Genomic DNA, 26,585 nt, shown 5'->3' with positions numbered 1-26,585 from the left:
CTTGGAGAAAACTGAAGCACTCTGAAGCTGATCAAATAAATCACAATACAAGGTATTGGGTACTTGTTTCTGATGGTAACCTAGTTCAACTGTCGATAATCAATACACATACGCATAGATCCATCCTTTTTCTTTATAAATAACACTAGAGCACGCTAAAGAGATACACTCGGCCTAATAAACCCCTTGCTTAAGAAATCTTACAACTACTTCTTCAACTCCCATATGATAAGGAGAAATGAAAATAGGTTGAGCGCCCGGTTCTAAGTCAATACAAAAATCAATATCGCGGTTAGGTGGAAGACTTGGTAAATCTATCGGAAAGACCTCTTAAAATTCACTCGCCACTAGAATAGACTCAAGCATATGACTCTCCACACTAGTATCTAGAATATGCACCAAATAAGACAAATATTCTCTCTCTACCAAGCAACGAGACCTAAGAAATGATGTTACTCTTTTTGGAGAATGAGTAAAAGAACCTCTCTACTCTACTGTAGGGATCCCAGGCATAGCTAATCTAATTGACTTATTATGATAATTCAAAACTGCGTGATAGGGAGATAACCAAACCATCCCAAGAATAACATCAAAATCTACCATATCTACGATCTTTAAATCTACGTGAGTAACATATCCCAACAAAGTAACCACACACGATCGATATACCAGATCTTCTATTATGGAATCCCTAATAAGAGTAAAAACATGTATAGGCAGATTAAGAGACTCACATAACATATCCAAACTCGAAGCAAAATATATGGACACATAAGAATACGTAGAGCCTAGATCAAATAATATAGTAGTTGATCAATGAAAAACTAGAATAATACCTGTGATAACAGCATCTGAAGCCTCTACCTCTGGACTACACAAAAAAGCATAACAATGCGCATGACTGCTCTCAGACTGTGAACCTCCACGACCACCACCTTAACAAGAATGGAAAACACCTCTACTAGAATGAGAACTACCCCTAACACTCTATGCATCTGCCCTAGTCGAAGGTTGTGCAGCCCTAAAATTCAAATTCTAAGAACTCTGATGTGAACCACCACGTCTGATCCTGGGGAAATCTCTCATAAAATGTCCTATATCACCACACTCAAAATAGTCCTACGAGGCGCAGGCTGATGAGAGGAACCTAAATGACTAAAATTCCCTCTATGGCCAGAAGGCATAGAAGATGAACCCTGTAAAGTATGTGTCAAACTAGAAGTACTATGCCCAACATAATTAGCCTCAGACGGTGGTATGGCAGCTTGAATGGGTCTGCTCAATTGAGAGTTATAACCTCTCCCTGAGTAACCTCGACTCCTAGGCGGAGCACCACAATAATCACCTGAATGACTGGCCCACTTTGTCTCACGCTTCTCAAATCCCTCATGTCGAATTATTTCTAACTCATTGGTAGCATCTACCACTTTTTAAAATGGAACACCACAAGCAGTAACCAAAGAAACTCCAATGTAAATTGGAATAATCAACCCCTTGATAAACCTTCTTACTCTCTCAGTCTTGGTGGGAAGTATCATCAAAGCATGTTTCACAAAGGCATGGAATTTAACCTTATACTCAGTGACTAGCATACCCTCATGTTGTAAACCCTCGAACTCATCTCTTTTGTGCTCTCTCTTGCTGCATATCTAGAAATACCTGAGTAAACTAAGCCCATGAGAGTGGAGATGATCCATCTGGCCTACCACTAATATAATCCCTCCACCGCTGCTTGGCCGGTCCAGTCATCTGTAATGCTGTGTAGTCAACTCAATAAGACTCCCCTAATCCAAGGTTGTGCAACCTCTCATGACAGCTGCTATAAACTCATATGCATCCTTATTTAGGTCACCATCATAGATCATAGGATTCATCATTTTGAACATTCCAAACATATTTTGCTCATCGTTGGTCATGGCAGGCCTATTAGCTAAATATGATGCAACCCCTAACTATACCACACTATCTAAATGGGGAGCTGTAGAAGCAGTTGGCTGAGTGCCTAGATTTTGAGAACCTAGAGCAACCATTAAATATGTAGTCTAACTCTAATATGAGTCTGTGAGCCACCAGAGGCGACATGCAATGTTCTCGCCTGAGCTATCCCCTCTAAGAGTCCTAGCATATGAACCAAGATATCCCAAAGTACGAGAGTGGCAATAAAACCAGGTGAATCTTGAACTGGTCCATATCCCTCAACATGATCTTGCACATCCCCATGAATCACATATGCATCTACAGATACTTCTAATATGATCCGGGGTGGCTGTCGGTATGTTACCTCGCACATGTACTGCAATACGACCTCAACCTCGACCCCTGCCTCTACCTCATGTAGTGACCCCTAAAAAGGTGCCGGAATAGGCTCTTGATCACCACTCGCAGATGCACGAGTCCTCACCATCTGTGAGAGAATGAGAAAACAATATTAGAATTCCAATAGTGTCAAGTGTGCACAATAAGGAATAAAAAAATAAAAGTTTCCTAGATGTCCTATAGCCCCTCGAAGATAAGTGTGGACGTCATCATACTGATCCACAAGATTCTACTAGACATTGCTCTTGTACTCGTGAGACTGATGAACCTAGGGTTCTAATTTAAAATTGTCATGAGCCAAATTTATAAGTCATGATAGCATCTATGTTCCCAACCAATAGGTAAGAAAACCCAAACATTTTATCAATATAATTAAATAAATAAAGTAAAGAATAAGCGACAAAGAGAATATCTATACGATAAGTCTTTCATAAATATGAAATGCAGAAAGCCAAAAGTAACACACAAAATTTAGTGTCATAAGTATAAGACCTTCTAAAATAGGACTCAAATATGAAATAAATTGACCAGTTTAGATGTAATAAATGTCATGTCTGAATACTAAAACAACAGAATAAATAAAAAATAGAGAGAGGTGTGGATTGTGGAACAGCCTAGTAGCTCACCACAACTCCAAGATACTCCAAACTCGGACTCAAAAGACTCTACGAGATGCGCTCGTATTCGGTATCGAATATGCACCATAAAAGAGTGCAACAACTCTAGTATGAGTACGAAACTATGTGTACCCCTCATTGACCGACAATAAGAAGTAGTGACATGAATATATAAAAAAATCATTATTAATTTTATAATTCTACATTATACTCATCAGTCAAGTCTCACTAAAATAGGGATAATCAAATGTCACAAAATAATCAACCATCAATTTAACACATAATCATGTAAAATGAAGAAGATAATGAGATGTATGCAATACCATTAGATGATATGCCTCAAATACCAAGTAACCTCACAACCGTATGTACATAATACTTCACGGAAATTCTTCGAGAGTTTATGACAAATGGCGGACTCACCAGATCCATATACCAACACGGATGATCTCCATGTGTCTGTGTGGATGATCTCAACGCACTATCAAAAAATCAAACCATCCCCAACACGGATGATCTCAATGTGCCCAACTTATAACCATAAAATAATCTCTCATAGATGATCTCCAAGTGTCAAAGCTTTACTCATACTCAATCTTATTTCAATGCATGTGCACAATATAATATCAACAACATAGAGAATGATGATGCATATCAATAAATCAAATATCAGTATGACATATAATCACCTCAACTATTACAATTATACGGGTTAAAATAAGAAGCACAATCACATAAAAGAAACCAAATCAACAATACATTAGCTAATGTCCATATGCTTTGGCATTATCGAATTACAATCCTTTATTCTAGTAATAAACTTTCCTTTTATAATACCGGTATTCGTACCAATATCCTTCACACCATTGGTATGATACCATCATATTTTTCCCTTACTCGTTATCTATTTTAAATTTTAAACTTTAATTAGAAAAAAATCTGTCTATGAAGTCTAAAGGTCTTAACATACCTCGTATGCCGAACACGTGAAACGAATCCTCAAGATTTTTCCTTTTCCTTTTGCTGCAAAGCTTCAAAACGTTTCCAATCTATCAAATATGCATTATTCATAAGTAACAAGGTATGTAGACACCCATATTGTTATACTTAATCAAGTTCCTAAATCTTGATGCTAACTAATATGCCAAGTCTCACTTTTTATCATGACCTGACCTAGGGTCTAGTCGTAATACGGCAACCGAAACTTCGAAGGAATCCAACCAAGCCTCTAGATATATCATAAAGCATACATAAGGTAAAGTAAATGCAGAAATATCATAAAAGAGTATAAAGCGTGATTCATAAAGGAGAATGTGACTTGACAACATAGATTCAAAATATTTATCCAACTATTGCATCTAATCATGAACATGGGTGGGGTCAAAGACATGTCCCTAGCTCAACCTCAACATGAAATAATTAAATGTCTTTGGAAGTAAGAAAACAACGCCTCATAACTAGTCCTTGATAGATGAGGACTCACCACAACACCCGCTGAAAGAAAGCTCTGGTAGCCATGTGGATTGATATGATCTTCGACATCAGCCCCTATATTATGAGACAATATAGGAAACAATATGCGTTAGTACGTTTGAATGTACTAAGTATGTGGGAATGACATGCAATATAAATCATAGGATACAATGATTAAGAACGTGCATAGTAAAGAGGATAGGTAAAGTCATGAGGAATACCATAATGATCAAAATATTTCATAGACGTAATTAAAGATCATAAAATAACATAATACTTATATACATATGTGGGATAGAAACCGTAATAAAAAATAAGACCATGCGAGCTATAACATGGAATCCTATTATCTCCTCATATAATGAATAAAAGGAGAATCTACTTGTCATGGTAGACTCTACCCCGCTAGGTGGGTCATGTACATATGTTATATATGGATCCACTAGCTAAGACATAAGGCAATCTGCGGCGGCACATAGTTTAAGAGGCATGCTGCTACTAAGGCTTTTGGTAATGCCCCCACCTCAAGTCCACTCGGTGCTAAGTCAAATCCCACAGGATACATACATAGCATAGAAATCATAATGAACATATATTATAGTGATGATCATAGGGTTGAAAATCATAGAGTAGATCATTTAATAACATAGTTGCAATATGATAATTGACCTTTCATCAATATAAATCATACTTGCATTATTCATATCATTAAGTCTTAGGTCACCACATAGGATCCACCTTACTTTATAACTTGTATGAATTTCATATTTTGAGTACACTTGTAATTCATGATCATACTTCATACTTGAATTTAGAGTAAAGTCATGTATATAATCAATTTCATTGAAAAACCATGAGAATACTTTGAAAACACTGGGTTCCTAATGAAAGCTTGATGAACTCTTGAGGAACCTTGGGAGAGAAGTTTAAAATTTATTTGGGAAAATAATAAGGGAATAAAAGAGTTTTAAGAGTATTTAGGATACAATTTATAATGAATCTAATCCTGAAAAACATTCACATACATTATTAGAATGTAGGGAAAATACCAATCTACCCCCCATTAAAATTCCAATTGGGCACTTCTACGACTAGCCTCTACGATACTAGAAGCAGTGATGAGTCATCATTATGACTGGTCCTGCAGGTCCTAAGAAAGACATGAAAATAAAGTCTCTAAACATTTTTTATGTGTCATTTTTATGACTCATCGTCATCTTTATGAGTCATCAAAATGTCTCGTCTTGCAGGTCTGAAAACCTGCAAGTTGGATAGTCTCTGAAGTTTCATCATGACTCATTTCTACGAGTCATAAACTTCTCTACGACTCATCCTGTTGAGCCATAGACAAAGTACTGAGGATGACACTTGCAGGTCATCATACCTTGCCACGATGACTCATTTCTATGAGTCGTCATTTGCTCTACGACTCATTAATAGACTCGTCAACCTAATCTTTGCCTTAGCCAAATTTCTAATTCTTTACTTCACCTCTACGGGTTAAGTGTACGACTTGTATAACTTTTATGAGTCGTAGAATGTCTCGTAGACTTAGGTCAGTTTCCAAATCCTTTGAAGATTTTTCTTTCATTCGACTTTTCATCTTATGGGGTCTTACAATATCTTCTCCTTGGGAAATTCGTCCTCGAATAAGATTCAACTAGCATAGAAAAGACATGTAAAGATAGCAACCCAACATGAACATAGAAACATTTTAAAAATGCATAAAACATGTAAACTTCAATATCAACATAAAACATGGCTTTTGAAAATCTGTTTCATGAATCATATATGTATATAAATGGCATATAGAACTGAATACGTAGAAGTCTACTCGATTCGATCATGAACAACTTAGTACCTTAGGATTGTGAGGAAGGAAAAAGATACGAATAAGGCTTCATCATGTCCATTTCCGCTTCCCATTTAGCACTCTCTAATTGTTTATTTCTCCACAACAACTTGACCGACACGACATCTTTATTCCTTAGACTTTTCACTTGCCTATCTAAGATTTCCACCGGAACCTCCTCATAGGTCAAATTCTCTTCAACGTTCACAATTTCCAATGGCACAATGGAGTTTGTATCACCCATAAATTTTCTCAATATAGACACATAAAATACCGGATGAACCATAGCCAACTCGAATAGCAAGTCTAACTCATATTCCACCTTACTACATATCTACGACTCAACTTCCTCTTTTTACCAAAAATGCATTACTCCCTTCATAGGTAAAACCTTCAAATACACCCAATCATCTACATCAACTTCAAGCTCTTTTCTCCTAGTGTCGGAATAGGATGAAATAGGACTTTTGAAGAATTAAAGCCGTCTTTAATATTTCTCTTATGAGTCTTACTTTCTCCATTGCATCAACTACCAAATTTATACCAATCAATGCCATCTCACCCACTTCAAACCATCCCATCGGGGATCTACATCTTTTTCCATATAAGGCTTCAGAAGGAGCCATTTGGATGCTAGAGTGATAACTATTATTTTAAGAAAACTAAATAAATATAAAATTCTCATCCCAACTCCCTTTAAGATAAATCATACATTCTCTTAACATATCCTCCATAGTTTGGATCGTTCTTTCATCTTGTCCATCAATTTGAGGATTGGAAATGGTACTTAGTTTCACTCTAGTACTAAGACCTTTTTTGAATGACTTCCAAAAGTGTGAAGTTAGTTGAGTACCTCTATCCGAGATAATCAACAAAGGAACACCATAAAGTTTCACGAGTTCACGAATATACAACTTAGAATAATCTTCATCACCATAAGAAGTCTTAACCTATAGAAAATGTGTCGATTTAGTCATTTTGTCCACAACAACCTAAATAGAATCATGTTGTCTTCAAGTACGAGACAAATCCATTACAAAGTCCATATTCACATCTTTCCATTTCCAAGTAGGAATCTCAATGTCTTGAGCTTAACCTCCCGATTTGTTACCGTAACTTTAACTTGTTGACAATTAGGACACTTAGACACAAACTCTGCGATGTCCTTCTTTATTCCATTCCACCAATATATTTCCCTTAAATTATGATACATTTTACTGGATCCCGAATGACTTGAATATTGAGAACTATGGGCCTCTTTCAATATCAACTCCTTTAACCCATAAGCATTAGGAACATACAAACAACCTTGGTAGTACAGTACCCCATCTCCCCCTTGGGAGAAAGCCTCAACTAATTTTTTGACAACCGACTTCTTGAATTCAACCAATACTAGATCATTATCTTGTTTGGCCTTAACATGCGCCATAAGAGGTGATTCTGAGCCATTACGTACAAGGACACCTTCTTTGTTGGAGTCAACCAACCGCATACCTAAACATGCCAATCTATGGACATATTTAACCAACTCTCTCTTACCTTCCTCAACATATGCAACACTATCCATGGACAACCGACTAAGACCATCAGCTACAACATTTGTCTTACCTGGATGGTACAATAAACTCATGACATAGTCTTTTAGAAGTTCAATCCATATTCTTTCCTAAGGTTCAAGTACCTTTAGCTAAACACATATTGCAAACTCTTATGGTTGGTGAACACATCTACATGGATATCATAAAGATAGTGCCTCCAAATCTTCAAGGCAAACACAACCGCCACAAGTTCAAGATCATGAGTTGGGTAGTTTCTTTCATGTACCTTAAGTTGTTTAGAAACATAAGCTATAACCTTATCATGTTGCATCAAAACACAATGCAAACCAACACATGAGGCATCACATTAAACCACAAACCCATTTGAACCTTTGGGAAATGTTAAAATAGGAGCCGACGTAATATGATCCTTCAATATTTGAAAACTCTTCTCACACTCATCCGGCCATTGAAATTTCATCTTCTTTTGGGTCAACTTAGTCAAAGGTGAAGCAAAAGAAGAAAATCCTTCCACAAATCTTCTATAGTATCTGGCTAAGCCCAAGAAACTTCTACTATCCGAAGGAGATAATGGTCTAGGCAAATTCTTAACCGCCTATGTCTTCTTTAGATCTACTTTAATCCCATCACCAAACACCACATGAACAAGAAATGCAACTTCCATTACCCAAAACTCGTACTTACTAAATTTACCAAATAATTGCTTCTCTCTCAACATATGCAACATAATTCTCAAGTGACCTATATGATCTTCCTCATTTTGAAAATTAATCAAGATATAGTCAATGAACACCACTACAAACATGTCCAAGTATGGCTTGAAAACATGATTCATCAAATCCATAAAAATAGTGGGAGCATTAGTAAAACTAAATGACATTACTACAGTTTGAAATGTCGTTTTGAGAATATCACACTCCCTCACTCTTAGTTGATGATAACCGGAACGGAGATCAATCTTAGAGAACTAACTTGGTCTTAGTAATTGGTCAAAAAATTCATCTATCCTTGGAATTGGATATTTGTTCTTTATGGTGACCTTATTCAATTGTCGATAACGTATACACATTCGGAGTGACCTATCTTTTTTTCTAACAAACAATAAGAGAGAACCCCATGATGAAATACTTGGACTTATAAACCCTTAACCAACAAATCCTTCAATTTCTCCTTCAAATCCTTAAGTTCCGTTGGAGCCATACGGTAAGGAGGAATAGAAATAGGTTGGGTATCGGGAAGGAGATTTATGCCAAAGTCAATTTCTCTTTTGAGAGAAATACCGGACAAGTCATCAAGAAACACATTGGGAAACTCATTAACTATAAGAAACGACTCGAGAGTAGGAGTTTCGGAATCAACATTCCTAACTCGCACAATATGATAAATGCACCCTTTGGAAATCATTTTTCGAGACTTAAGGCAAGAGATGAATCGACCCTTAACCACTGAAGCATTAACCTTTCATTCAAGAATAGGCTCATTAGGAAAGTGAAACTTAACCACACAGGTCCTACAACATATCGATGCATAAGCAGAATGCAACAAATCCATACCAGGAATGATGTCAACATTGGTCATGTCAAGTTCAACAAAATCGCATGGAATAACCTTGCGCATGACCGACACTTAAAAACTTCAATAAACTCTCTTGGCTAATACGGAATCACCAACAAGATTATAAATTGAAAAAGGTTCTAATAGCACTTCTAGACACATATCAAATCTCATATCAAGGTGAGGAGTAATAAAAAATAAGTTGGCACCCGGATCAAGCAATGCATAAACATCAAAGTTAAAGACCCATAACATACCCGTGACCACATTGGGAGTCTCATCCACATCTTGCATAGCATGGAGAGTATAAAATCGGTTGTTGCATTGGCCACCCTTAGGTTGAGCTTGGGCGCATTGTTGCACCTGGGCTCCTTGAGGACAACCTTCTCCACTTTTGTTGGCAACATGAGGGCACTCAGGTTTTTTATGGCCCATCTTACCACATCTATAATAAGCACCCTTTCCCATCAAGCATTTCCCTCCATGGTTCTTTCCATACTTTGCACATTTAGGAAAAGAAGGGCTACTAGCATTCACACCCCCTCCTCCTTAGGCTTTAGGGTATGGGACCTATCCTTAGCAAACTTCTTCCCCGAACCTTGGCCTTTTTGAGTGAAGCCACTACTACCACTACAGGTCCTAGCATTGGAGAACCCACCTTCATATCGAGCCCTCTAACAAGCCCTCAATCTCATCTCTTTGATCTTTTCTCCTTTAATTTGTTCAGTAAAAGTCATGAGTCGAGATATGTCCATCTCTTTAATAAGCATAGAGATACGACATTCCTTACCAACCAAACTAGATACCCCCAATATGAATTGACTCATTCGGGTATGTGGATTGGCAACCAATGAAGGAGAATACTTGGATAGCTAAGTAAACTTGAGAGCATATTCCCTCATTCCCATATTACCTTGTAAAAGATTAATGAACTCCAACACTTTAGCTTCCCTTAGCTCAAGAGGGAAAAGACGATCAAGGAAAGCAAGTTTAAAGGCTTCCCATTCAATAGGACCTTCATCTACCCTCTCAAACTTCCATTGAGTGTACCAAACTTAAGCAACACTCTTGAGTTGGTAAGCCGCAACTCCGCTTTCTCTTTCGAAGTCACCCTCATGATACTTACTATTTTGTAGACCTAATCAATGAATTCTTGGGGGTCTTTATCGACTTTCAAACTATGGAAATCCGAAGGGTTAAAAGTTCCTCACTCTAGAAGCTGGAGTAGGAACATTAGGAGGAGCCATAGCCCCTTGGTTGGCCACTTCTTGGGCTAGCATGGTAAAGGTGATTTGGAATCTGCATGTTCACTTTCTCGGGCAAAGGGCCATTGCCTGGAGGATTCGAAGGAGCTTGGGTCTCATTAGCATTGTTCCCCCTTGGCAATGGTGATCTTCTTGGAGGCATGTTTCTAAAAATCGCAAAGAAAGATCGCTAGGGAAAGGAAGTCTTAGGGTAAACTCTATAGCACGACATAGATCATGAAAAAAGTAAGACTTCCTAAAATGTCTTATATCCTCCTATTCGTGGATGTGGCGCGCTTCATAAACATAAATAAGACTCTACTTGACGTGGCATATTGGACACCCTAGGACATCTTAAACCTCGTGCTCTGATACCAAGTTTTTCACGACCCGACCTAGGGCCTAGTCATAAGACAATAATTGAAACCCCGAATGGCTCCAACCAAGCCTCTTGACATAACATAAAGCATAAATAAGGTACACTAAATACGAAAATATCATAAGAGAGTCTAAACCATAATTCATATAGGAGAATGTGACTTAACAACATAGACTCAAAATATTTATCCAACTAATGCCTCTAATCATGAATATGGACGGGGGATAAGATATGTCCCTTGATCACCCACAACATGAAATAATTAAATGTCTTTGGAAGTAAAAAACCAATATCTCATAACTAGTCCTCTATAGATGAGGACTCACCACAACTTCCTCTGCGAGAAAGCTCTACTAGCCACGTGGATGGAAATGATCCTCAACCTCAAGCCATACATTATGAGAAAATGTAGGCAATAATATGCGTTAGTATGTTTGAATGTACTAAGTATATGGGCATGACATGCAATATAAATCATATAATGCAATGATCAAGAACGTAAATAGTAAAGAGGATAAGTAAAGTCATGAGGAATACCATAATGATCAAATCATTTCAGAGACGTAATTGAAGATCATAAAATAACATAATACTCATATACATATGTGGGATAGGAACCGTAATTGACAATAGGACCATGTAAGCTATAACATGGAATCCCGTTGTCTCCTCATACAACCAAGAAAAGGGGAAGCTACTTGACAAGGTAGACTCTACCCCACTAGGTGGGTCATGTATATATGCTATATGTAGATCCACTAGCTAAGCCATAAGGCAATCTAAAGCGACATGTAGTTTAAGAGACATGAGGCTGCTACTAAGGCTTTTGTAAGGCCCCCACCTCAAGTCCACTCAGTGCTAAGTCAAATCCCACAGAATACATACATAGCATAGAAATTATAATGAACGTATATCATAGTCATGATCATAGGTTTAAAAATCATAGAGTAGCTCATTTCATAACATAGTTGCAATGTGAGAATTGGCATTTCATCATTACAAATCATATTTGCACAATTTATATCATTAGGTCCTAGGCCACCACATAGGGTCCTAAGTCACCTTACTTCATAACTTGCATGAATTTCATAGCTTGAACATACTTGTAATTCATGATTATACTTCATACTTGAATTTACAGTAAACTCATATACATAATCAATTTGATTGAAAAATCATGATAATACTTTGAAAACATTGTGTTTCATAATCATAATTCATATAATTCATCATAAAAACTAGCTTCATGCATAGGCTTTCATAATTCAACTTGAAATAATGTAATTTACGTAGAAGCATACTTATAATGATCATAAACAATGATTTAAAACGAAATTGAAACAACCCAACACAATTCATAAAAATTGAAGTTTAAAAGTAATAAGATTTTATGAGATTTTTTGAAACAATCTTGAACTCCATGAGTCGAAGGGACTCATAAATCAATCCACACATACCTTGATTGAAATTAGACTTGAATTTGAGAAAGAAGACTTGATCTTGAAGAAACCCTAATGAAAGCTTGATGAATTCTTGAGGAACCTTGGGAGAGAAGTCTAAAATTTATTGGAAAAATAATGAGGGAATAAAAGAGTTTTAGGAGTATTTAGGATAAAAATTTTAATGAATCTAGTCCTTAAAAATGTCCACATACATTATTAGGATGTTGGAATAATATCAAACTACCCCCATTAAAATTTCAATTGGGCACTTCTACGACTTACCTCTACGATCCGTAGAAGCAGGAATGAATCATCATTATGAATCGTCCTGCAGGTCCTAAGAAAGACCTGAAAATCGAGTCTCTGAACTTTTGTTACGGATTGTGTTTATGACTCATCATCGTCTTTATGAGTCGTCAAAATACTCATCTTGCAGGTTTGAAAACCTGCAGGTTAGATAGTCTCTGAAGTTTCATCACGACTCATTTTTATGAGTCATAAACTTCTCTACGACGCATCCTATTGAGTGGTAGACATAGTCCTGAGGATGACAACTGCAGGTCATCATGCCTTGCCACGGCGACTCATTTCTATGAGTCGTCATTCGCTCTATGAGTCGACAATGGACTCGTCAATCCAATTTTTGCCTTAGCCAATTTTCTAATTCTTTACTTCACCTCTATGGGTTAAGTGTACGATCCATAATAATTTCTACGAGTCATAGACTGGCTCGTAGACTTAGGTCAGTTTCCAAATCCTTTGAAGATTTTTCTATCGTTCGACTTTTCATCTTATGAGGTCTTACACTTTTTTCTAAGTTTTAATTACGTATCTTAATATACCAAACTTAAATATAATGTGATAATAATAAGAAAATAAAACCAATTTATGAACCCTTCACAGAAAGCCACATCTAAGAATCCCAAAATCCTACGCCCTGCAACCCTATATCAAATCTAATTCCTAATCATTACCCACTAGCAAACATCACACATATATTAATTGCCCATAAAAAAGAAAAGAAAATTCGCATAAATTGAATACCCACGTTACCAACAGATTCCAATTCAAGTTTTGTCTTCGTTCTTTCTGTTCAACATAATGATGGCACTATATTTTTTTAATTCTTTTTTTCAATCCTTCCACCATAAACTACTAACATTAATACCCTCTGTTCCTATATAAAATTTACACAGAACCTTACCTGGTTCACTCGACTTTCTCTTCTCTTTTTGTTTCCGCCGTAGTGAGTCTCACCTTGGATATGAATATTGCATTTTCCTTCTTTTGTTTTCTATTCAGTTCTGACCCTAATATTAAACCCCCCAAAATATTTTAATTCACTTTTACCCATGGTCAAATAGCAGAGGGTATTGAATAAATTATCAACTTAGTTCATTAACTGTCAACTAAATTAATTCTCTAAAATTATCCGTCAACTAAATAATCATAGTTAAGCGGATTGTTCAAAATTTCTATTTAAGATTTTACGGGAAGAGTCAAAATAGTTTTAGTACACAAAACGACCTAACGAATCGTTACAAATTTAAAAAAAAAAAAAGAAGAAGAGGCATATGAAGGTTTAATTCTGTATTATATTATTTCTTTAATATTTTAATTATTAAAACATTATACATATAAACATGTAGTACTAATTAAGAATCAGTTCCTACCTTTTGAAACTTGAAATTACCTGTAATAACCAAATTTATTTTTTGTCACTTTATTTATAATTTAGGAGGTTCATTGCTTCATTCAAAAGATGGAGGCTGTGTTACTTTTCAAATCAAAATATTAAGAAGGTTAATGGAACTTACTCTTAAAAGTATCTTTACAAGGAAAAAGGCAAACGACAGAAATAAATTGAAGAATAAATTAGGGAATTTGTTTTGAAAATATATTTCAGAATTTACAAAAGCTATTAATAAAAAGAAATAGTAAAAATCTTTGTGAAATCAAAATTGATTATAAGTTGACCAACTTATGATTTTTCATTGATTTTTAGTATTTTTTAATTTTTATAAACGTGTAAATCAGCTTCCCAAACACTCCCCTACAAGTATTTTTTTGCACAAAATCAGAAAACAAAAACGATTCTCACTCTTTTCAGTTGTTCTAGAAAAATAATCTTCTTACCAAAGTAATATACAAAATTCCCAAACTAAGATTGATTGGATACTGCTCAACCGAAAGGGGAATGCAATGTGTTCCTTCATAACCCTTTTTTTAAAAAAAAAATCCTTTTTGTGCTTGGGAATCAAATAAGCCCATAAATTAAATAGATAAATTGAAATCATAAAAATAGCAAAAACAAACCATATATTTGTTAAAATAGAAGTGCGGTGATATCACATGACATGTTGTAACAATTTCAATGAAACAAGAGTGTGTCATGTGTACAAGTCAAAATGGAGAGATTCAAACAAAATTTCATAGAGACAAAGGTTCTTTTATTTATTATTTAATCACAATTCACACACTTAATTTACAAAATTCCAAATTTGGCCCCACAAATAGTTTTGTGCCTTGTCAAAGAGGACTGACTATATTCACTGTAAAAAGAAATATTTGGCAATACATAAGATAGAACAATTTCAGTAGAGGACAATGTACATGTGCTGATTTGGCTTGAAGCAATGTATTTAGTTCTCAAGATTAATGATTTCATTCTATCATGTTACTTCAACTGACATAAAGTTAAGAGCATAAGTCGAAATAATGTTCTGAACAGGGGACATTGGTCATATATATCTTCATGTTGACCTTCAAATCTAAATACACAGAGATCTCTTTAGATTGGACATGATCTTTTATTTTTATCATGCTACTCTGTGATATATGCATTCAAAATGTATAGTAAAATCTTTATAAAGTAATATTTGTTAAAGTAATAATTTCGCTAAATGAAAATTTTTTTTTAATTTTGATTTGGGCCAATTATATTAAAATAATATTTTTGCTAAATGCATTAGATAATAATTAAAAATAAAATATTAAAGACTCAGAAAAAATATAAAATAATAATTACTAGAATACATTAATAATTTATATATATTTAATCAGTCAATAATATTAAACCAGCAGAGAAGTTGAATTCTGGATTAGTTTCACCGACATTTTTAGAAAAAAAGATTTTTTGCTTTTCCTTGGATAATTTTCCCTGACATGTTCACTTTCTCTTGCATTTGAAGAAACCACTCATACAAAACTTTCTCTAAATCAGGGTATTTGCCGGTTTATGCCTCTTGACATCACTATTTTTTATCTCATTTGACAAATACTCTGCCGAACTTTTGAAAGTGTGCGATATTGTTGATTGACTAATAGTCAAATCAAATCTTTTTGGCTAATAGTTGGACTATCTTTCTTATGCTCACATATCGCGTTTCTTATTTTATTGGTTAAAGATGATGATTTTTGTACGCCTTTCAAATGATGAAAATATATTATACTTGATTATGATTTTTAAACATCTAGCTTTTTTCTTTTATAGTTAACATAAAATATCTTCATATTCTATATACGTGAAGACAATTAGAAACATTAAACTTCACTAAATTCGTTTAGTTTTTCTAGATTTAAATAATAAATATGTAAAGACTACACTTTTTAGTTTCCTAGATTTAAACTTTTGAAATTCTTAATTCAATTTTTTTTTCTTATGACACATACTGCAAAATACTCTCTAAAATAATAAATATTTATTTATCGATAAATAAATATTTTATATATTTATCAATAAATTAATAATTTTGATAAATAAATATTTTTTTTCTCGTCTCAAATATATGCATTTATAAAGATTTTATAATATTAAGGCTATGAAAAGAATCTTTTGTTTACGATCTTATCTATCAATATATGTATAAAACTTACAAGTAACTCTGGTCCCTAAGCTATAAGATTAATTGTCATTTTCAAACCAGCAAATTTCACAAGTGATAAGTCATGTATTATTTCATCCCTATACAAGAAATATTATTTGTATCTCTTTTTCTTTAAGCCTTTTACCATTTAAGTGAAAATTGAGTTCTCCCTCTAGGATGGGTTCAAATTAAAGGCATCACGCATACTATATATTTGGGTAAAAAATATTGCTCTCAAATTGTCACGATTCTAATCGTCATGATTGACACCCACATTATTCAAATGGGCGAATTATATATTATCAACTAAACCATGGAATAACTAAATTATTTAACACAATTATAAGAATTAATCCATGAAATAAGAGTTCTAAAATTTATAAATAAAATAAATGCGGAATCTAACTATTACACTCCCAAAAATTTGAAAGGTAACGTACATCGACTCTAAATAATAAATATCAAAGAGTAGTAAAATTAATAAAAATAAAATAAGCAATGTTTGAAAGGAGTAGATATCAGACATTAGGAGGATCTGTGGCATTCTGGATAGAAGCAGTTCACTCTCAAATTTGTAATACTATTGCACTAGATGTGGGGTCACCTGAAAGACTCTGAATCACAGTCTACACTCAAAGAAATGTGCAAAAATAACAGCAATACAAACACTATGTACTGTTAGTCATCATAAGGCTATTAAGATTGTAGCAAATATATAAAGATAAGACAACAAAATAAGTAAACAGGTACCACAACACAAACAATAACTCAAACAAATTAGTAGTCACACCAATCAGAACAATTTCAGCCTAAAAGGTGTAATTTAACAACTTAGCAGATCACAGTAAACTCTAATTACATCAACCTATATGTTTCCCCATAATAACCATGAGTTCTAGCGTTTTAACCTATAATTCTCCTGTAAGATCACCCACTTCGATTCTAGTTAGAGAATCACTAGATGGAATAATTGATAGAGAAGACTTACCTCAAAGAAGAAAACAACACTAGCCTTTGAAAAATTGCCTTCCAAAAATTCTGGGTCAAATTTTCTAAATTGTGAGATTCACATCATGATACAGTTTTGTAGTAAGCGGGTGGCTGAGAAACACGTATTATTGAGAGGAGGGATCTTATCTCTCCCGAGATGAAAGAAAAAATTGGAAATTTTTCTTTTCAGAGCTACCGTCCCAATAAAAAAAGATTCTTGTGGTAGGCCTTGTCCCTGATAAATAATATAATGAAATAACCTTCCCTATTCTTTCCTCGGACCCTGCTAGCAGCTATATTTCCATTCATCCTCTTTTTTCAAGGGTTTCATAATTGGATCTTGAACCCCTTTCATAAGATGGGAGTTGTCGGTGCATTGGGCGCTGCTTTGCTATGCGTCATTCATGGTGCTACTGTAAAAAAGACTTTATTTGAAGACGGTGATGGTGCAAATACAATCAGTTCTTTTAACCCAACTCAGGCCGAAGAAATTTATTCAATGGTCACCGCTAACCGCTTTTGGTCCTAATCTTTGGGGTTGCTTTTTTCAATAAATGTTGGTTACATTTCTTTATGTTATTTGTACCAGTAATCGGTTTATGGATGAGTGCTCTTGGAGTAGTCGGTCTAGCCATGAACCTACGTGCCTATGACTTCGTTTCTTAGGAAATTCGCGCAGCAGAAGATCCTGAATTTGAGACTTTCTACACCTAAAATATTCTCTTAAAAGAAGGTATTCGTGCTTGGAGGGCGGCTCAAGATCAACCTCATGAAAAGCTTATATTCCCTGAGGAGGTTCTACCACGCGAAGAGGCTCTTTAATGGAACTTTAGCCGTAGCTGCTCATGATCAAGAAACCACTGGTTTTGCTTGGTGGGCCGTCATAACCCCTACACACACTTAGGAGCACCACTTCCTGCATATCCATATAAGACAGGATTGACAAGTCTAATGGGGAAAAAATGGCTGACACGTTGACTGGCTTCGATAGACGAAAAAAAACTCAAGCGGTCTAACCTAACCCCCAAGGCGGACCCCAATCAAAAGGTGCTAGACGGACTAAGGGCAAGCGAGATAAAGAAAATAGTTGGCCCTATGTGTAAAACCTTGCCGCGGGAGAGTCTTTCTCCAATGAAAATAAAGAAAGTTTTTGGGCAAGACAAGAAAGGAACTCCGGTGCTGCTTAAAAGTGTATTTTGCACTGCATCTGTCGCAGTGATTGTCCCTTTGCTACCGCGGACCTGCTGTGATGAAGACTACCTCACTATGGAGAACCCTGACAGCACTATCCACCTTCACTACAAGGAGCCCAAACCCTCTACAGTGGTATCTCTATAACAAAAGCGCCCACCGCAACAATGGAGACCCCTTTAACCAGTAACTAGGGACAAACATATTAGCCTCATTTTACAACAAAATTTTCAGCCACAAGACATCACGACACAAAACAATTGCAACAGCCACTATAAGTACATGATACACACTCATCAAAGGTTTGGAAATCTCACAGAAAGGTGTAGATCACTAAGTTACCTCCTAAAGAAACTCAATACAACATAAAAATACAAATTATCACGATTAAACAAGTGATATTAATTTTTAAAACCTCCCCATCTTTGAGTTTTTATTAGTTCAGCTCCCTATGAAGACTATAACAAGGGAACTATGATCCTAACCACTTATAACAATTGGATGGATCGTTACACCAATTCTAACATCTACTCAATATATCTTGACTTGATATTCATCACTTGTCGTAGATTGACTTCACATAAGTCACTTTTTTTGATTAATTAGACAGAGCTAGCATATTAACTTCGTAAAATTACAGATAACTAGTGGGATCATTGCTCTTAATTTGGTTGGTCGACTTGTCCAACACATTAATATTATAACTCAGGTGTTCTAATGCATCATATAACGAACCTGGTCCATTAATTAGTTGTGATATATAATGAACCTGGTACATTAGTTAGTTACTATACATTTCATTAGTTAGTTACTAATCAGCAGTTTGTTATTTCGTTGTTAGGCTTTTAGGCTATAAATCCCCTCCTTCTGTAAATGAATAGGGCTGAGATCAATAATATTTTTCGTTGTTCTTTCGATTTTTTCTTTTACTCAGTTTATTGATAAACTAGTGAGCTTCCAAGCTCTCAAATTCACATGGTATTAGAGCAGTCGATACTGGCTGTTTAAGAAAGGAACTATAGACGAACTTAGATTTGTTCTAGCTAGTTGAATTTTGTGATTAGAGTTGTAGAAATGGCAGTCCTAAAAATTGATCAGAATGATTCTATGTATATCGGCCCATCATACGCTTCAGGAGTTGTATTGATTCCAATTAAATTGACTGGATCAAAAAATTATGGGATTTGGAGTAGATTGATGAGGATTGCATTATTGAGAAAGAGGAAATATGGAACTCCTCAGTGAAATTGTGTATGCTACGAATGCCTTCTCAATTTGGGCAGACTTGAAGGAGTGATTTGACAAGGTGAATCACATGCAAATCTATCATCTGCACATGGAGGTTACTACACTTGTACAAGGTACGTATTTTGTATCGCATTATTTTACAAAGCTAAAAACACTATGGAATGAGTATTTATGATGCAGTGGTACCAAATCCCAATTGTACAGTCCTCAATCGAAGGAATATATAGATCATATAAAGCAGCTAAGATTGATTCAATTTTTGAGTGGTATAAATTAAATGAGTCCTATGATCAGGCTTGTAGATAAATTACTAAAAGAAATTACATTATTCATAAATCAAGCTTTTGCTATGATAATAGAAGACGAGATTCAAAATTTAACATATATGGCAAATATAGTTGAGAATTAAACCAGATCTAATGGTGATGAATATGAATAAAAATCAAGAAAGAGAATACTACAAAGAAAAGATATGTGAGTTCTGCCATTTCACTGGTCACACCAAAGACAACTGCTATAAGTTGATTGGCTATCCAGATGATTGGAAGCAATGAAGTAACGCCCAGACAGATACTTCAACTACATGTGTTGGTTCTCTCTTAGAATTGAGTGATCAGCTAGATAATGAAGTTGTTGAGATTGCTAGTGAAACTCAAAATGAAGACAGTATTATTCTAAAGGATGAGGATGTTGATGTTGTTGGTGAAACTCATGGAGAAGTCACGAGTGAGAGCTCATAACTGTAACATTCTTCTGAGACTGCCCAAGCACCAACCCCTATTGAAGAACTCAACATGACTAATATCCACCATGTCTCTTGTAGAAATATTTTACTAAAAGAAATTATACCATTCATAAATTAAGCTTATGTTATGATAATAGAAGATGAGATTCAAAATTTCACCTATGTGACCAATGTAGTTGAGAAACCAGATCCAATGGTGATGAATATACATAAAAATCAAGGAAGAGAATACTACAACAAAAAGAAATGTGAGTTTTATCATTTAACTAATCACACCAAAGATAACTACTACAAGTTGATTGGCTATCCAGATGATTGGAAGCAAAAGAAGAAGTCTAGCTATCAGAAGGGCAACATGAGAAACACAATAGGTCTTTCTCACTCTGGTGGTTATGGAAGACAACTTCTAGCGAACAACATGAGAAGCTCGACAGGTCCCTCATACTCTGGTGGTTATAGAGGACAATACTCAGCAAACAACATATCCAGTGATCATTCTCCGATGGGTTCAACTAGTCAAGAGGAAAGTAAGGCCTTCTTAGAAAAGAGACAGATGTTTACTGAAAAAGAGAACAAGTAGATACTGGAGATATTGAACAAAAATTTGCAGGATTTTAAATAGATCAACATGAAATATATTACTACTTGTTTAATGTCAAATGTATTTGCACAGGATTGGATAGTGGATTCTGGTGCATCCCATCACATTACATCCAATAAGCATTTACTAACAAGGAGTCATGCTCTAACTAAGTCACAGAAGAATCAAGTACATTTGCCTACAAGAGACAAAGTGGATGTTATTCATGTTGGTGAAGCATCTATATTTGATAAGGAATTTGTGAAAAATGTCCTATATGTACTAGACTTCAAGTTCAGCATATTATCAGTTTCTAAGATCAAAAGGGAATCATCTTGTTTTGTGTCTTTTTACCTTAACTTTTGTGTATTTTGGAACCTCTTCAGTGGCAGGGTGAGGGGGATTAGTATAAAGGATGGATTCTTGTACATCTTCAAGAGTGAGTTTACAATAAAAAGGATGAAGGAAGTAATATGTAATCATAAAATGATGGTTGCACAAGCAATAATGTAGGATGTCAATCTATGACATAGGAGGCTTGGATATCCTTCTTCTCAGACCCTGAGGCATTTTAATTTAGTTTAATATAATAAAGATAGTGAGGATCTCACTAAGTGCTCTGTTTTCCTAGTAGCTAAGCAAACTATACTTGTCTTTCCTATCATAATTCTAGAATAACTATGAGATTTGATAATGTCCATATGGATCTCTGATAACCTTATAAGACCCCTACTATAGATAAAAATACTATTTTTTGATAATTGTAGATGACTATAGCAGGTTTGTATGGACTCATTTGCTGCAGCTGAAATCTGAAACCTTTATTGCTATCAAAAAAATTCTCATAGTGATTAAGGCTGAATTTGGTTCTCATGTTAAGATTGTGAGATCTGAAAATGACATTGAATTCTTTAATTCTCAATGCACAACTTTGCTTCATGATCTAGGCATCCTGCATCAGAGTAATTGTCCCCACACACCATAACAAAATGGTGTGATAGAGAGGAGAAATAGACATATTCTCAATATAGCTAGAGCTATCAAATTTCAATCACATTTTTCTATTAGATATTGCGGAATTGTATCAAGGTTGTTGTATATTTGATTAATAGGTTGTATTTATTAGCTATTGATAACAAAAGGCCCTATGAGCTACTCTACTCCAAACACCAATGCTATCTCACCTAAGGGTCATAGGTTGCCTTTGTTATGTATTAGTGTAACCAAAGGGTGATAAATTTTCAGAAAGAGTTGTTCCTGCTATCTTCATAGGCTACTCAGATCTACAAAAGGGATACATACCATTGGAAATCAAATCTAATATGATCACTATGCCTAGTGATGTGGTTTTTCAGGAGAAGTTTTTCCATTTGCTAAAGTAATTCCCAGACAGATACTTCAACTACATCTATTGGTTCTCCCTTAGAATTAAGTGATAAGCTATATAATAAAGTTGTTGAGGTTGCTGGTGAAACTCATAATGAAGACACTGTTGTTCTAGAGAATAAGGATATTGATGTTGTTGGTGAAACTCATGGAGAAGTCATCAGTGAGAGCTCATCACTACAACATTCTTCTAAGATTGCCCAAGCACTAACCCCTGTTGAAGAACTGGCTTTACCCCCATGTCCTGTAATGCCACAACATGTAGACCCTTCATTAGAAGGATTTCAAGAAGCACCAAGGAACCTTTTTGGATGAAAGATTATGCCATCATTATCAAAGTAGCACTAGACATTCTTTAGCCAATTCATTTTGCTATGACAACTTAACTACTTGTTATAAGAGCTACTTGAGCATGTTTTCTGATTATGTAGAACCTAAACACTTCAAACAAGCAGTCAAAGATGAAAGATGGATTCAAGCTATAAAATAGAAAGTTCCAATACATGGATGGTAGTTGACTTACCATAGGGGATGCATATAGTTGTTTCCAAGTGGGTGTATAAGGTGACATATAATGTAAATGGTGAGGTAGAGATATTTAAGGTCAGGCTAGTGGCTAAGAGTTATAGTCAACAAGAAGTATTGAACTACCATGACACGTTCTCTCTTGTTGCTAAGATGGTGACAAACAGATGTATCACTGCTTTAGATATGTCCAAAGGTTAGAAATTATATCAGATGGATGTCTATAATGCATTTCTACAAGGTGATATAGATGAAGAGGCGTACTTGGAGATGCCTAAAGGCTTTAAGAGTCCAGGTAAGATGAAAGTTTGTAGGCTATCAAGTCATTGTATCGCCTTAAGCAAGCCTTTAGATAATGGAACTTGAAACTCATTACTGCCTTGTTGGCTGCTCATTTTACTCAGAGTGCACATGATTACTCCCTATTTACTCTGAAGAGAGGTGAGGACCTAGTGATTTTATTAGTCTATATTGATGACTTACTAATCACAAGAAATAATGCACAAATGATTACCGAAGCTAAAGAGAGTTTGCATCAGCAATTCAAGTTGAAGGATTTAGGTGAACTAAAATATCTTTTGAGCATTAAAGTGTTGAGGTCTCTAAAGGGTGCCATTCTGAATCAAAGGAAATACATTCTAGAATTATTGATGATATAGGCCTCACTGGTGCCAAGCCTACACTCACTCCTCTTGAATCCAATCTGAGACTCACCTTAGTGGAATATGATCTAGTAACTGGTTCTACTGAAAATGATGTTCTCCATGGCATTACCCCATACCAAAAGCTGGTAAGCTTCTCTATGCCACTATTATCAGACCAGATATTAGCTATATAGTACAAACTCTTAGTCAGTTTGTATAGTCCCCTAAGAAGTCACATTGGAAGGCAGCTACTAGACTATTTAGGTACTTAATAGTAGCTCAAGGGGTCTGGTTACATGCCAAGCCTACCACTATGTTTTTTTGTTGGTGTGACTCTAATTAGGCTGCTTGTCCTAACACTAAAAGGTCTATCACATGATATATGGTAAAGTTTGGTGAGTCACTAATATCTTGGAAGTCCAAGAAATAACACACTGTCTCCACGAGTTCTGCTGAAGCTGAGTATAGGAGCATCGCTTCAGCTGTATCTGAAGTTACTTGGTTACTGGGCTTGTTCACTGAGCTATGTGTGCCCATTCATATGCTAGCCACCATTCTAAGTGACAGCAAGTCAACTATTCAATTAGCGGTCAATCCAGTCTTTCATGAAAGGATCAAGGATATAGAAATAGACCATCACTTTATCAAAGATAAGATCAAAATAGGGGTGGTTGAGACTGTCTATATTCACATTCAATAAGTTACAGACTTATTGACAAAAGGATTGAGTCAAGTTCATCATTCGCATCTTTTAGACAAGCTTGTTATGCTAAATATTTTGCACCCTTCAGCTTGAGGGGGTGTGTTCCAATGAATCATATAATGAACATGGTCCATTAGTTAGTTGTGATACATAATGAACCTAGTCCATTAATTAGTTACTATACACTTTATTAGTTAATTACTAATCAGTAGTTTGTTATTTGCTTGTTAGGCTTAGGCTATAAAAGTCCTTCCTTCTGTAAATGAATAGGGATGAGATCAATAATATTTTTCTCTCTTCTTCCTGTTTTTGCTTCTTCTCAGTTCATTGATGAACTGGTGGCTTCCAAGCTCTCGTTTCACATCAGGATATATCTAGCAAAAATAGTTCCTACAATATCTACTTAAATTGATTTATTGATAAACACTGGAGGAATTATGAAGTTTCTAAGTTTATCAAAGTTTTTTTCCTGCACCCTCATATGACAGTAGATCATCTACTTGGTTTATCTCCTTGTATGTGTGCTTAGTTGTTGAATTTTTCTGTGACTTCATCAACGAGCTATATTCTGAGATTACCAAAATATAAGTTAGGTGTCTAATGCATGTAATGTTAAGTACCTTTTATAAGCAAAATGGTTATTTTAAAAGAATTATTGTTTTTAAATTAAAAAGGTTTTAAAAGTGTAATGGAGAAGCTATGTTTTCCTTGGAGGGTTCTCAAAGAGAAATGAAGTGCTGGCACTTGATAACAAATGGCTCCTTGCATGAAGCTTTGTTGTCCAAGCGTCCATGACACTTGTCATTTGGTTAAGCTTCCCTTTGGCCCATAAAAGGGGCATTTCTCCTTCGAAATGAACATGAGTGTGAAAACAAACTTACAATCTTCTTTTATATATATACACCTCACGTTCTCATCTTCCTTTTCCCTTTTTCCTAATTCATTTAATGATTATTTTTAATTGTTTATTATCCTCCTAATTTAACTTAACTTGCTGATGATATTAATTAATTTGCTGATTTATGTATCCTTTATTTAAATAGAGAAGGTTTGTTTATTCATGGGGAAATATTTCACATCGCTAAAATAGTTTCTTAGGACAGTGCCAGCATGACTCAAGTATTAATTGCTTTCTACTTTAAATCTTATAGTAGTAATATCTATCTAATTTTCAGTACTATTATTTTGCTAAATACTAAGTTATATTATTGTGATATTTTTAATTGTTCCCTAACAATCTAAGAAACTATTTCAAATAATTTATGTACTGAAACTGCTAATGACATGGATATTGGTGCTACCCTGACTGCTACTATTTCAGTTATTCTGCTAGAGGCTTATGGCGTTGAAAAATATAAGTATGTAAATAGGCATGGTTACAAGTCTAATGCTAATAATAAAACTTTCTTAAAAAATGCACCTCAATGCAAAAAAATGCACCTCAAACCTTCTGAAATTAAATTTGATGAAATGGATAATATAATTATTGCGGTCATTTCAGAAATAAATATTGAGTCTAATGTAAGAAACTGGGTGATAGACTCTGATGCTACGAGGCACATTTGTGTAAATAAAAATAATTTTGTGTCAATACACCCAAGTTGAGAAAGGAGAAAAAATTGTTTATCTTGGTGACTCAAGGACATCTAAAGTTCTTGTAAAGAAAATTTTCTTCTCAAACTACATCTAGTAAAGCCTTAGCATTGAGTGATGTATTGCATGCTCCTAAAATCCGAATCAATTTGATTTCTGTGGGATTATTGGGAAAGGTTGGAATGAAGGTTTCTTTTGACGATAACGAAGTCATATTGACCAAAAGTAATATTTTTGTGGGCAATGAATTTTATAACCATGAATTATTTGTGCTTAATATTTATAATGACTTTAGTAAAAATGCATCTGCTTCTGCTTATATGGTAGAACCTATTTCTTTATGGCATGCTAGACTAGGATATGTTAATGTCTCATATATAAAGAATATGCAGTCTCTTGGTTAAATATCTGATTTAGATTCAAATAATTTTGATAAATGTGAAATATGTGCTGAAGCTAAATTTACTAAAATGTCATGTTTTTCGGTAAATAGAGAAACTGAATTATTATCTCTAATGCACACTGATTTGGGTGATTTGAAACAGACTATGACTAGAGATGGTAAAAGATATTATGTGACTTTTATTGATGATTTTTTCAGATTTATCAAGTTGTATTTGCTTAGAAATAAAGATGATGCATTTGATGTTTTTATATCTTATAAGACTGAATTGAAAA

The sequence above is a fragment of the Solanum dulcamara genome, chromosome 9 (assembly GCF_947179165.1).
Source record: "Solanum dulcamara chromosome 9, daSolDulc1.2, whole genome shotgun sequence".
NCBI classification, from domain to species: Eukaryota; Viridiplantae; Streptophyta; class Magnoliopsida; order Solanales; family Solanaceae; genus Solanum; species Solanum dulcamara.
This window is presented reverse-complemented; position numbering follows the sequence as displayed.